The sequence below is a fragment of the Pleurodeles waltl genome, chromosome 9 (genome assembly GCF_031143425.1).
Source record: "Pleurodeles waltl isolate 20211129_DDA chromosome 9, aPleWal1.hap1.20221129, whole genome shotgun sequence".
In the NCBI taxonomy this organism is placed as follows: Eukaryota; Metazoa; Chordata; class Amphibia; order Caudata; family Salamandridae; genus Pleurodeles; species Pleurodeles waltl.
The window spans coordinates 786,688,915-786,704,309 of record NC_090448.1 but is presented as its reverse complement, the minus strand read 5'-3'; positions in this window follow the sequence as shown (position 1 = coordinate 786,704,309).

The following is a 15,395-nucleotide window of genomic DNA, read 5'->3' as shown; positions in this document are numbered from 1 at the left end:
CCAGCTCCTCGACCCATCTCAATCTGGATTCCGCACAAACCACAGAAATGGAAATCACACTCATCGCCGCCAGAGACGACATAAGAGTTCTTGACTGCAGCCCTGATTCTCTTTGACCTCTCAGCAGCGTTTGACACCGTTTCTCACCACTCCCTCTTCAACAGACTCCACTCTATCGGCAAACAGGGAAACACCCTCAAATCAATCACATCCTTCCTATCAGGACGAACACAGAGCATTTGACTGCTGCCCTTCTCCTCCGCTCCCAAGCAAATCACCTGCGGCGTGCCCCACGGATCATCCCTCAGCCCCACCCTGTTCAACATCTACATGACCCCCCTCGTAGATATCTTCAGATCACATGGTCACAGCATAATCTTCTACGCTGACAACACCCAACTCATCCTCTCCCTCACCAAAGACTATACCAATGCTAAAATCATCTTCTGCAGGGCCATGACAGATGCAGTCAATTGGTTGAGAAACAGCTGCCCCAAGCTCAACTCCGACAAAACAGAAGTACTGATTTTTGGTAACAACCCCTCCACCTGAGATCACAGCTAGTGGCCAGCAGAGCTCTGACCTACGCTCACACCCACAGCCCAGGGATGCAACCTCAGCATCACCCTGGACAGTCAACTGACAATGAAACACCAGTCACCTCTGCATGATTCTACACTCTCTGCATGCTTCGCAAGATCTTCAGATGGATCCCCACTGACTCCAGAAACTCCTCGGAAGACTCCAGACCATTCAGAACACCGCAGCTGGACTCATCCTGGACCTACCAAAATGGACCCACATCACCCCCACCTCAGACACCTCCACTGGCTTCACATCCAAAAGAGATGCCTGTTCAAAACCCTCACTCATGTCGATAAAGCACTACACAAACGAGGACCATCCTATATCAACCACTACTTAAACCTCCACTAGCCCCAAAGACATCTTCACTCTGCCACTCTGGCCCTCGTATACACCCCCTGTATCCACTGTAGCCACCTCTAGAGGCCGATCCTTCTCCTACACTGTTGCCAAGACCTGGAACTCCCTCCTGCTACACCTCCCAACGCCACCCACCCTAACAGAGTTCCGGAAGAAGCTCAAGACCTGGCTTTTTAACAAAGACAAGGCGCCAAAGCACCCAGAGGCCCTCAGGTTTGACACTGTGTGCTCTATAAGTTTACTGATTGATTGATTGATTGATTTTATACCCCAACAGACTTTTTTGGTCTGCCTACAAGGCCATCAAACTCCTGCTGGCCTCTGTACTCTCACAAGCTCGAGCTCAATCCCTCCTCATCTCTCCACTCCCACATGGCAGTGACAAATGCAAGGGGTGGCCCAGGCTTTGGGCCAGCCAAAGAGCTCCACTGCCCTACCATGTGGTTTGGGAACTAAGTCCCCCCGAGCCGTACTGGCCTCCGTCAAATCCGGGCACCCACTCTCCTTCCTCCAGGGAGGTCGCTTAGATCTTGCAGCTCCCCACTGCATTTTGAGGCCCTAACTACACACAGGCCCTGCAGGCTGGTCCACTGTCCACCTCTTCACAGATGTTGGTGCCCGCCAGCAGACCCCTCTTCTCCCCAAGCACCTTGGGCAATTCTGGGCCAGGCAAGTTGGTTTCACTCAAAACCTGAGTACTCGGCCCGCCGTCCCACCACATTATCTTGGAAAGTGGCAACGAGCAAGCCATCACTGCTGTCGCCATGCCGTGTGCTTCTCTCCTCAATGGCCTTACCCAGCCCCCAGATGCACTCTTCCCCTAGGCCTCTGGGCTCAGGAGGTCCCCCTCCCAGCTTGCCCAGCACGCAGAGCGCTTCTTTTACCCTACCCTACATTTCTACCCTGTCCCTGCACTGTGCGAACCTGTCTGATCCTCCCTGATGCTGTTCCCTCCCAATGTGCCCACACTCTCGTCTGACCTGGCTTCCCCCTAACAAGGCCCCACTCAAAAATCTATCCTTGTCTTCCTGACTGTGGTGACTGGCTTGTCATGGTCTAATGTTTCAATAATGATGTGTTTTCACCAGCCACTCCTTGAAGGCTGGCTTCCACACTCACCCCACACCCATTCATCACAAGTATCACTGGTCAGGTAATCCTGCCAATAAAAGGGGCTGGGCGCACGTGCCCTGGCCCAGTTACCAGTACCATAACTATGTATCCATCATTTACTTAGAATGTAGGCCCACAACATTACACTGACGAGGAGGGGGCCTGACCCCATGCTGCGCGGCCTCGCAGTCGTGATTGAGGGGAACATCAGGATCTGCTTTGTCCCTGCAGCCTGCCCGGGGACGAGGGCACATCGCCCCAAGTTGAGGGTGAACCCTTCCTTGTCGTGAACGAGAGGAAAGAAGCCGCACTGCTGATAAGAATACAGCTAGGAGAGAAGACTCACAGATTAGGTTTGATAACCTCACCCTAAGCAGCGACACAAATGACTGCATGTCCCTGCGCAGCAGCCCGAGTATCCACAGCAGCCTAGCTCTGCCGACACCTATCTGGAGCACCGCAGCACCGGAAAGTGGAGCACAGTAAACCGCACCTCATGTAAGTGCCCTGCACACAGTGCGTGGGCTAGAGAGCTGGGGCGAGAAAGTATAAGCCACCCTGCCGCACCGAGACTGTGACTCACCATGCTCACCTACAATGCCCACGTGGGGTAAGGAGACTGCTCCTAAGTGCCCGCAGCAAGGTGAGAAGAGAAAACAGTCCCAGTGACCCATTGGGACATGCACAAGGCAGCGGCCCAGTGAGAAGCATGCTGGCAGCTTGCTGAGGTGCCACCTGCAGGTGAGAGGAGTACTGGGTCAGCCCCGCAGCACCCATAGTTATCATTGCATCTCCAGAAGAGTAAGATCCCCAGCACTAGGAAGGCAGCTGTGGTCTTCACCTACCTGAGGTTGTCGTGTGAGGAAGGCCCAGCTAAGACTGTCTTTACAGAGAGACACGCTGCCCCAGCGTCATGTGGCTCTGCACTGGCATTCCCAGCCCCAAGTACCCAGCAGCCATAGAGAAGAATGATACGGCCAGTGAGAAGTGGTGGCTGCAGTGTCACCTAGTGGCTAAGTGTGTTACTGCACCGAAGTCATGACCACTATCAGCAAGTGAACAGCTTTCAAGATAACATTTGTGCCAGGTGCAAACAAGCTGCCCTGTATCCAGGAAAGTATAGTGTCCCACACCTGCGCCCCAACCGTTCACAGCAGGAGACTGGCAAAGAGGCCCGAAAGAGCAATCACATATTGCCTGCAGCAGCAGAACAAACAGGAACCTGAACTGTAGCCACATTGCCCCCAGCACCAACTCTCCAGATGTAAATAGTGACATGAATACCAACTTGTCTTCCAAGCTGTAGCAGAAACCACAGTGGTAGGAGAAAGAAGAACCACTGCCTCGCAACTTTGCCCTACAAAGCGGCCCAACTTGAAAGCAGGAGAGGAGTCCCACTGTGCCTAAACCAAATGCCTTCAGAGCCCTCACAAGAGCATTGTGTGCCCCCAAGTAACATTAGGAGACTGTAGCAAGAAAAATAAACTGGTCTTCCTGAAGGGAATGCAGAGACTGTTCAAGGTGAGTGACAAACACAGACACACACACACACACACCCCTGTGGTCTGCCTACTGTTTAGAAGGGAGAGTGCTAACCTCCAGCAAAGAGCCCCATTAAGTCCATGGCTCCATAGCCAATAGAGCTGACAAGGGTCCAGTGAGAGCTAAAGCCAGCCAATAGCAGCAAAGCCTAAGAAAGCAGCAAGACCCACATAAAGCACAAGTAGGATGTGCGCAGCGCTCTCACCCAACCAGCGGCTGCAACAGCACTGGAAGAGGATAGCAACACACCTTTCTAGTGGTGGTCAGCCACTCCAGCGAGAGAGAGATACATGCAAAGCACCAGCAAAGGGCGCCCATGAAGAAGGACCAAGAGTGAGAAGCCAGAGGGACGCAGAGGGCCGCACCAGTGAACCTGACAGCCCCAGCAGGATCCCAGGAGAGGGAGAGAGACTAAAGGAAAAAGCAATGCTGAACGGAAGAGGCTGCATCAGCCGGCAGCACAGAATGGCCACTGTTGGCCCGTCATAGAGCATTTCACACGGAGTGACCGACCATGCCAAGCTCCACCGCACTTGGGCAGGATCAGGTGCCTCAATGGCATAGCCTCGAGGCACGAGCACCACCGATTTTGAGCGAAACAGATGGAAAAAGGTGACCCTCCATACAAGGAACAGAGCTCCGAGATGATTCCTGAGGAAGAGATAGGACCTGCAAAAGGTCCACGAGGAGAAGCATGTCCTACTGACAGGACAAGAGCAAGTTCTACAGACAGGATGCAACCAGGGAGGTCCTAGTTAAGAGAGCACCACTGCAAGAGGCCTGATCAGGAGAAAGAGAAGGAACAGTCCTTGGAAACATATGTGACCAGCAAGATGTCCATGTGAGTCAACATGCAACCCTTTGCATGCCACCGCATCTCTATGAGAAACCTGGTCAGAAATAAAGAAGAGCGTGACATGACACCACAAAGGAGTTGAAGAGGAGAAGAGAGTGACATGAGGCCACACAGTGAACAACAACCACTACAGGTGCGCAAGAGAAGCAGGAGTAGAGCGATAAGACGGAGGACTCGTGCCAATACGGGAGAGGGCATCCATCGAGGTACAGAGACATCACTGAAGACAGCTCTGCGGTTGGACCAACTGTAAGTCGCCAGCAAGTGTGAACCATGTCCAGGCCCCACACTTTACAGTGCGACTGCTCTGCCACCTGTCATCGACTGCTTGACATAGATGACATCCCTGTGAGTAACTGCACAGGCTGAAGAACTGCAAGTGGCTACGAAGTCCCTCTAGTCATCTTTACTCCAAGCAAGACATTGCTACTTGTCGCTCAAGTTGTTAGATGGTAAGACTGTAACCTCATGGACAGGCGACTGAGAGATCCGGACCTCATCAACTGTGTCATTCGTGCCCAGGATAGTCTGGTTAAACTACGGAGGCATGCCGTGATGCCGGGTGCTAACAGCTGCACCTGTCCTGCAAACAACCTGAAGAGACTCAGTGGTGTTTTGTTGGTTTATTTTGTTCTCTCTCATAGGATGGACTCGATGTCCATTTTCAAAGAAGTTTGAGAGGGATTTAGTGACTGGCTGGTTATGGTCCAGTGTTTCTATAATAATGTGTTTCCACCAGCCACTCTTTGAGGACTGGCTTCAACACTCACCCAATACCCATCCAACACAGGCGTCACTGGTAAGGTGACCATGCTATTAAACGGGGGCAGGCACACGTGGCCTGGCCCAGTTACTAGTACTGTAACCATATGTCTGTGTCGATCATTTATTTAGTATGTGGGCCCAGGGGCCACAACATTACACCGACCAGCCACCATGCTGTTTTACTAGCAAAATGGTGGCTGGCTATTGCTGCAAAACGCCTAAGATGGTTCCTAACCTGCCCCTGCCTATTGTCTACCACTCCTAACCCCGCAGCCCATCTGGCCTGCACCACCTGCCCAAATCACCTGAAAGTGCAGACCTCCTCTGTGGTCTGCCAGCCCAACTCCCTAATCTGGTAGTCCAGAAGGGGTGCGTGACAGGAAACTGTGTGAACCGCTTTTTTGACTGTTTGCCTGTTTTATTGTCTGGAGGGCTTTTTTTAACTGTTGATTTCACTAATATTATAACAAACGTTTCGTTCAGTAAACACAACTCCATGCAATCTCCTAAACCTTGAAAAACACATATACAGTGTGTCTTTGCAAATTCAAGTGCACAATCTGGGCCACGTTTTTTTAGCTAATTCACTAATGGGGCACTTTGAATTTGATGAACTGGCCATTTTCTGCCCCTGTCCAACCTGACAGACTTATTCTTCTGAACCTTGTTTCTGGTTGCTGCTCAAGGACGTAACTTGGCCAGTAGGATTGGGGCGTGAGCACTACAGATTTTCCAACACGGGCATATAATGATAAAATACGTTATGCGACAAGGAGGGTGTATATTAGGGGCATAAGGGGCAATGGAAATGGAGACAAATGTGGATTGGTAGGGGTGTTAAACAAGAGAAAACACAATATTTTGTAAAATACCCAAAAATGTTGAAGACTTTCAAAACACAGAGAAGAGAGTGCGCGTTCATTTTTATCTGTGTTTATGTAAAAATCCGTGATGAAATCCGACTTTACCATACCCGTCTGAAAGTACTTGTACCCAACTCATTGTGAGAAAATACATTTATTTGAGGGATGTAACACTCCAAACACTCCCCCCCACCCGTAGCTACGCCCCTGGTGCTGCCTAGAAGGCACCTGTTTGGTTAGGTTTCTTCGGTTGCACTAGTGCTTAATTTCAGCCAGGGTTGCCGGAGGTGGGGGGGCATTGGCACTTATTTTTGTGGTCTGCACTTATTTTTTTGCATCAGGCAATTATTGGTGGGCAAAAGACAAATATGGGAAAGACAGGGGAAGCGAATGAAAACTGCCACAAAAGGAAAAAGCAGCAAGAGTGAGCTGAGGGGGCAGGTAGTGGCCGTGAATGGATTGAAGTGGCCTGAGATCCCTTTAGGATTATGCTGCCTCAGTATTCTGCGCTCGCGCATTTAATTGCAGCAGCCGCGTGTTTCAGCACACAAAAATGTGGGCACCTTCACGTTTTTATTTACAAATTAAGCTCTGAGTTGCACTGAGGCAAGCTCATGTTCTGCTACCTCTGTGTGCGGGTAGGCTGAGAAGAACTACCTTTGCATGCAAACAGGCAGTATCCTGTTTTGATGGCTTCATACTGGGAAATGCATACAGGCACCTGTTCTGACAGCATTTTATGCTTTCACGCAGGCAGCTCCTGTTCTGGTAGATTGTTACAGGTGCTTGCAAACATGCTGGTCTGAAGTTTCTTGCAGGTACACGCAGGCAGGCTCTTCTGGCAGCTTTGCGTTCCCATGAAAGCAACGTGTGGGTGAACTCAGGCAGGCTCCTTTTCAGACAGATTCTTCTAGGTGGAGACAGACAGACATATGGGGTGTCATTATGACCCCGGCGGTGAGTGGAAATGTGCCAGTAGTACTGCCAACAGGCTGGCGGTACATACCGCCACATTATAAGAATGGCGGGTTGGCTGCAGTCAACCCGCCACTTCTCCACTCATATCGCCATGGCGGTATCAGCCACCAGGCCGGAGATGTCAATCTCCAGCCCGGCGGCAGGCATAGTACCATCAGCGGCATTGTAAGCCTGCCTACCACCATGGTTTTTGTGGCGTTAGCAATGTCACGAAAACCATGGCGTTAGGCCCTACCAGTGACAGGGAATTCATTTCCTGTCACCGGTAGGCGGCTCCCATCAACACACAGCTGACACCCCCCATTCTCCCTCCATCCAAACTTCCTTCAACCCCTCCGATCCTCACAATCCCACCTCCTCCGATTCTCAAACACACACCCCATACACGCACACACCCGCAGACACGCACCATGCAAACACCCAATCACTCACACTGGCATACACGCATTGATACACACACTGGCATACACGCATTCATGCACGCATACTTCCAGACACGCTCACACTCATTTTTACAACAATCATACTGACATGCAGACATGCACTCACTTCACCATTCTTACACCCATTCATTCACATGCATACAACCACACAAACAACACAACACACACAGACGCATTCACACACACACTCACACATTCATGCACACACTCAGACACACACACAACACCCCCACCATCCCACCTCTCTCCCCTGTCGGAAACCCAACTTACCCTGGTCGAGGAGGTGTTCGGGCAGGGAACGGGAAGGGGCGCTGCTACCGCTGGCAGCGCCCCACGAGCAGAACACCGCCAGGTCATATCACAGGTCCTGATACGGCTGGCGCGTTCAGCTGGCATGGCGGAGCTGGTGGTAGCAGCGCCAGCTTACCACCGTCTGCCAGTATGATCACTGCCGGATTTCTGCCCTTTGTGGCAGAAGTCCGGCAGTGATCATAACATGGCGGACGGATGGTAGCTGCAGTGACGGTATTTTTGGCGGCCGTCACAGCGGCAGTAGACAGTTTTTACCGCCAATGTCATAATGAGGGCCGTGGTCCTCTCATATCTTCCACGAATGCAGACAGACAGCCTCCTGCTCTAATGATATTTCAAGCAGACTCTTCTTGTAACCAGCTTGAAAGGAACATATCACATTTCTCTTTTATTTTGTAATTATTTTGTATTTTTCTAGACTATACCCATTTTAAACAGACATAGGGCCTCATTCCAACCCTGGCGGTCATAGACCGCCAGGGTGGCTGTCTACGGAAGCACCGCCAACAGGCTGGCGGTGCTTCATGTGGACAGCAGCGGTCGCCCAGCCGGGTCCGGCGGTTTCCCGACGGATTAGCCCCGGCTGGGAGAATCCTCCATGGCGGCGCTGCAAGCAGCGCCGCCATGGGGATTCCGACCCCCTTTCCGCCAGCCTGTTTCTGGCGGTTTTCACCGCAAGAAACAGGATGGCGGGAACGGGTGTCGTGGGGCCCCTGGGGGCCCCTGCACTGCCCATGCCATTGGCATGGGCAGTGCAGGGGCCCCCTAACAGGGCCCCAGCATGATTTTCACTGTCTGCATAGCAGACAGTGAAAATCGCGACGGGTGCAACTGCACCTGTTGCACCCCTGCAACACCGCCGGCTCCATTCGGAGCCGGCTTCTGTGTTGCAGGGCCTTTCCCGCTGGGCCGGCGGGCGCTCCCTTGGCGGGCGCCCGCCAGCCCAGCGGGAAAGTCTGAATGGCCTCCATGGTCTTTTGACCGCGGAGCGGCCAATTGGCGGTTTCCGCTTGGCGGGCGGCGCCCGCCGCCCACCAATATTGGGATGACCCCCATAGTGCTTTGTCTTCTAATTCTACTGGCAAACGTTTTCTTTTAATTTGATTTCACTTAAGTGTTTATACAGCACTGACATAGTTCCAATAAGCATTAGAATACTTCACAAGCCGCAATAAATGCAATGGTGGAGGGTTCAACCCATCAGTTTACATAACCGAGAAAAGCCGGTGTAATTTCACAAAGATTGGTAGGTATGACTGGGCAGCTGCATAGATTACTGCTCTTTGGGCCTAATGTACAAAGCCACTGTGCAATTGTAAACCCTTCGATTTGCAATATAACGGGCTTGGCGACCACAAAAGATATTTTCTTTATGTATGAAAGCCCTTTTATGTGTCAGAAAATTATTTCTGAATCATAAAAGGCCATTTGCGACCCTGTCCAAATCTCAATAAGGGATTACAGAGGACTGAAAGAGGCATCCCCCTTCTATTTCTGGGTCAAAGCAAACGGATCAATGGTTTGTGGCTACAATTGTGGCCACAAGCCATTGATCAGATACCCACCCTGCAGGACATCTTCCTCCTTGGGAATCAAGACGGCTGCTTTGGTGTAGCATCTCCCTAATTTCTGTAAAGGGGATTTTTCTTTAACCCCTTCTGTGCCGCGGACGTAGTGGTTACGTCCTGCGGCACAGTGCTGCTGTGCCGAGGACGTAACCACTACGTCCTCGGCACACAGCCCAGAGGGAGCGCTCTCGCTCCCTCTGTGGGGTTCCCCCCACCCCCCCAAGTCAGGGATGGAAGGGGAAGCCCTTCCCCTCCCACCCCCGACCCCCCCCAACCCCCCCTGTGACGTCAGCGCGCGCTGATTAGTCACAGGGTCTCCCCCATCGCGCTGGAAGCAGAGCTTCCAGCGCGATTGAAAAAGAAATGCTTTTGCATTTCTTTTTCAATCCCATGGGGGAGGCCCTGAGAGGCTTCAAAGGGAAGGAAATGTATTTCCTTCCCTTTGAAGTCTCTCACAGGTTTCAAAAGCCGGATTGCTTGCAATCCGGCTTTTGAAACCCCACTAGACACCAGGGATTTTTTTTTTTTTCTTGAAATTGGCAAAAGGGAGCGACCCCTTGGGCAAGGGTCGCTCCCAGGGGGGCATTTTTTTAGGAAGGCCTTTTCTGCCCCCCCTGGGGGCAGATTGGCCTATTATTAGGCCGATCTGCCCCCAGGGGGGGCAGAAACCTCTAGGCACCAGGGACCATTTTTTTTTTTTTTTTTTTTTGTGATGAATTCTTTTTTTTTAGGTGGGGAGCGATCCCTTAGGCAAGGGTCGCTCCCCTACGGGGCAATATATATTTAGGCCATTTCTGCCCCCCTTGGGGGCAGATTGGCCTATTTTGATAAGGCCAATCTGCCCCCCAAGGGGGGCAGAAACCATTAGACACCAGGGAGTTTGTTTTTGCGCGCGAATGTCACGCAACAAAGCGACCCCTTTGGCAAGGGTCGCTCCCAGGGGGGGCAATTTTTTGGGAAGGCCTTTTCTGCCCCCCCTGGGGGCAGATCGGCCTATTATTAGGCCGATCTGCCCCCAGGGGGGGAAGAAACCTCTAGGCGCCAGGGCAAATTTTTTTTTTGTGTTTTTTTTTTTTGTTCTTTTTTTTTTTTAGAGATGGGGAGCGACCCATCAGGCAAGGGTCGCTCCCCATCTCTAAAAAAAAAAAAAATTGTATTTAGACCATTTCTGCCCCCCTGGGGGCAGATTGGCCGATTTTAGGTCAATCTGCCCCCAAGGGGGCAGAAACCACTAGGCACCGGGGATTTGTTTTTTGGCGCCAATGTCACGCAGGGGGAGCGACCCCGTAGGCAAGGGTCGCTCCCGGGGGGGGGTGTGGGGGTTCGGGGGGCAAATTTATTTTAGGCCATTTCTGCCCCCCCGGGGGACAGATCGGCCTATTATTAGGCCGAACTGCCCCCGGGGGGGGGGCAGAACACTCTAGGCGCCAGGGCAATTTTTTTTTTTGTGTTTTTTTTTGTTGTTGTTTCTTTTTTTAGAGATGGGGAGCGACCCATCAGGCAAGGGTCGCTCCCCTGGGGGGGCAAATTGTATTTAGACCATTTCTGCCCCCCTGGGGGCAGATTGGCCAATTTTGGGTCAATCTGCCCCCAAGGGGGCAGAAACCACAAGGCACCGGGGATTTGTTTTTTGGCGCCAATGTCACGCAGGGGGAGCGACCCCGTAGGCAAGGGTCGCTCCCGGGGGGGGGGTGGAGGTTGGGGGGGCAAATTTATTTTAGGCCATTTCTGCCCCCCCGGGGGACAGATCGGCCTATTATTAGGCCGAACTGCCCCCGGGGGGGGGCAGAACACTCTAGGCGCCAGGGCAATTTTTTTTTTGTGTTTTTTTTTTTTGTTGTTTCTTTTTTTAGAGATGGGGAGCGACCCATCAGGCAAGGGTCGCTCCCCTGGGGGGGCAAATTGTATTTAGACCATTTCTGCCCCCCTGGGGGCAGATTGGCCAATTTTAGGTCAATCTGCCCCCAAGGGGGCAGAAACCACTAGGCACCGGGGATTTGTTTTTTGGCGCCAATGTCACGCAGGGGGAGCGACCCCGTAGGCAAGGGTCGCTCCCGGGGGGGCGGTGGGGGTTGGGGGGGCAAATTTATTTTAGGCCATTTCTGCCCCCCCGGGGGACAGATCGGCCTATTATTAGGCCGAACTGCCCCCGTGGGGGGGGCAGAACACTCTAGGCGCCAGGGCAATTTTTTTTTTGTGTTTTTTTTTTTGTTGTTTCTTTTTTTAGAGATGGGGAGCGACCCATCAGGCAAGGGTCGCTCCCCTGGGGGGGGCAAATTGTATTTAGACCATTTCTGCCCCTCTGGGGGCAGATTGGCCAATTTTAGGTCAATCTGCCCCCAAGGGGGCAGAAACCACTAGGCACCGGGGATTTGTTTTTTAGCGCCAATGTCACGCAGGGGGAGCGACCCCGTAGGCAAGGGTCGCTCCCGGGGGGGGGTGGGGGTTGGGGGGGGAAATGTATTTTAGGCCATTTCTGCCCCCTCGGGGGACAGATCGGCCTATTATTAGGCCGAACTGCCCCCTGGGGGGGGCAGAACACTCTAGGCACCAGGGCAATTTTTTTTTTGTGTGTTTTTTTTTTTGTTGTTTCTTTTTTTAGAGATGGGGAGCGACCCATCAGGCAAGGGTCGCTCCCCTGGGGGGGCAAATTGTATTTAGACCATTTCTGCCCCCCTGGGGGCAGATTGGCCAATTTTAGGTCAATCTGCCCCCAAGGGGGCAGAAACCACTAGGCACCGGGGATTTGTTTTTTGGCGCCAATGTCACGCAGGGGGAGCGACCCCGTAGGCAAGGGTCGCTCCCGGGGGGGGATGGGGGTTGGGGGGGCAAATTTATTTTAGGCCATTTCTGCCCCCCCGGGGGACAGATCGGCCTATTATTAGGCCGAACTGCCCCCGGGGGGGGGCAGAACACTCTAGGCACCAGGGCAATTTTTTTTTTGTGTTTTTTTTTTTGTTGTTTCTTTTTTTAGAGATGGGGAGCGACCCATCAGGCAAGGGTCGCTCCCCTGGGGGGCAAATTGTATTTAGACCATTTCTGCCCCCCTGGGGGCAGATTGGCCAATTTTAGGTCAATCTGCCCCCAAGGGGGCAGAAACCACTAGGCACCGGGGATTTGTTTTTTGGCGCCAATGTCACGCAGGGGGAGCGACCCCGTAGGCAAGGGTCGCTCCCGGGGGGGGGGATGGGGGTTGGGGGGGCAAATTTATTTTATGCCATTTCTGCCCCCCCGGGGGACAGATCGGCCTATTATTAGGCCGAACTGCCCCTGGGGGGGGGGGCAGAACACTCTAGGCACCAGGGCAATTTTTTTTTTGTGTTTTTTTTTTTTTTGTTGTTTCTTTTTTTAGAGATGGGGAGCGACCCATCAGGCAAGGGTCGCTCCCCTGGGGGGGCAAATTGTATTTAGACCATTTCTGCCCCCCTGGGGGCAGATTGGCCAATTTTAGGTCAATCTGCCTCCAAGGGGGCAGAAACCACTAGGCACCGGGGATTTGTTTTTTGGCGCCAATGTCACGCAGGGGGAGCGACCCCGTAGGCAAGGGTCGCTCCCGGGGGGGGGATGGGGGTTGGGGGGGCAAATTTATTTTAGGCCATTTCTGCCCCCCCGGGGGACAGATCGGCCTATTATTAGGCCGAACTGCCCCTGGGGGGGGGGCAGAACACTCTAGGCACCAGGGCAATTTTTTTTTTGTGTTTTTTTTTTTTGTTGTTTCTTTTTTTAGAGATGGGGAGCGACCCATCAGGCAAGGGTCGCTCCCCTGGGGGGGCAAATTGTATTTAGACCATTTCTGCCCCCCTGGGGGCAGATTGGCAAATTTTAGGTCAATCTGCCCCCAAGGGGGCAGAAACCACTAGGCACCGGGGATTTGTTTTTTGGCGCCAATGTCACGCAGGGGGAGCGACCACGTAGGCAAGGGTCGCTCCCGGGGGGGTGGTGGGGGTTGGGGGGGCAAATTTATTTTAGGCCATTTCTGCCCCCCCGGGGGACAGATCGGCCTATTATTAGGCCGAACTGCCCCCGAGGGGGGGGCAGAAACCTCTAGGCGCCAGGGGAATTTTTCTTTTTTTTCTTTTTTTTTTTCTTTGTTTTTTTTTTTTAGAGATGGGGAGCGACCCATCAGGCAAAAGTCGCTCCCCTGGGGGACAAATTGTATTTAGGCCATTTCTGCCCCCCTTGGGGGCAGATTGGCTGAGTTTAGGTCAACCTGCCCCCAAGGGGGCAGAAACCACTAGGCACCGGGGATTTGTTTTTTGGTGCCAATGTCACGCAGGGGGAGCGACCCCGTAGGCAAGGGTCGCTCCCGGCGGGGGAGGGTGGGGGTTGGGGGGGCAAATTTATTTTAGGGCATTTCTGCCCCCCCCCCCGGGGCCGGCTGAGCTACAGGCCAAACACCACAGGTAGGCACCTTGCAAAAAACACCTCTGTTTTCTGTGAAAAAATATGTTGTGTCCACGTTGTGTTTTGGGCCATTTCCTTTTGTGGGCGCTAGGCCTACCCACAGAAGTGATGTACCATTTTTATCGAGAGACTTAGGGGAACGCTGGGTGGAAGGAAATTTGTGGCTCCTCTCAGATTCCAGAACTTTCTGTCACCGAAATGAGAGGAAAAAGTGTTTTTTGGGCCAAATTTTGATGTTTGCAAAGGATTCTGGGTAACATAACCTGGTCAGAGCCCCGCAAGTCACCCCATCTTGGATTCCCCTGGGTTTCTAGTTTTGAAAAATGCACTGGTTTGCTAGGTTTCCCTTAGGTGTCGGCTGAGCTACAGGCCAAAATCCACAGGTAGGCACTGCTTTTTATAAAAAAATGTGATGTGTCCACGTTGTGTTTTGGGCCCTTTCCTTTCGTGGGCGCTAGTCCTACCCACACAAGTGAGGTATCATTTTTATCGGAAGACTTGGGGGAACGCTGGGTAGAAGGAAATTTGTGGCTCCTCTCAGATTCCAGAACTTTCTGCCACAGAAATGTGAGTAACATGTGTATTTTTAGCCAAATTTTGAGGTTTGCAAAGGATTCTGGGTAACAGAACCTGGTGCGAGCCCCGCAAGTCACCCCTCCTTGGATTCCCCTAGGTCTTTAGTTTTCAGAAATGCACAGGTTTGGTAGGTTTCCCTAGGTGCCGGCTGAGCTAGAGGCCAAAATCTACAGGTAGGCACTTCGCAAAAAACACCTCTGTTTTTTTCCAAAATTTAGGATGTGTCCACGTTGCGCTTTGGGGTGTTTCCTGTCGCCGGCGCTAGGCCTACCCACGCAAGTGAGGTATCATTTTTATCGGGAGACTTGGGGGAACGCTGGGTGGAAGGAAATTTGTAGCTCCTCTCAGATTCCAGAACTTTCTGCCACAGAAATGTGAGGGACATGTGTTTTTTTAGCCAAATTTTGAGGTTTGCAAAGGATTCTGGGTAACAGAACCTGGTCCGAGCCCCGCAAGTCACCCCTCCTTGGATTCCCCTAGGTCTCTAGTTTTCAGAAATGCACAGGTTTGGTAGGTTTCCCTAGGTGACGGCTGAGCTAGAGGCCAAAATCTACAGGTAGGCACTTTGCAAAAAACACCTCTGTTTTTTTCCAAAATTTAGGATGTGTCCACGTTGCGCTTTGGGGTGTTTCCTGTCGCCGGCGCTAGGCCTACCCACGCAAGTGAGGTATCATTTTTATCGGGAGACTTGGGGGAACGCTGGGTGGAAGGAAATTTGTAGCTCCTCTCAGATTCCAGAACTTTCTGCCACAGAAATGTGAGGGACATGTGTTTTTTTAGCCAAATTTTGAGGTTTGCAAAGGATTCTGGGTAACAGAACCTGGTCCGAGCCACACAAGTCACCCCTCCTTGGATTCCCCTAGGTCTCTAGTTTTCAGAAATGTACAGGTTTGGTAGGTTTCCCTAGGTGGCGGCTGAGCTAGAGGCCAAAATCTCCAGGTAGTCACTTTGCTAAAAACAGCTCTGTTTTCTGTGATGTGTCCACGTTGTGTTTTGGGGCATATCCTGTCGCGGGCGCTAGGCCTACCCA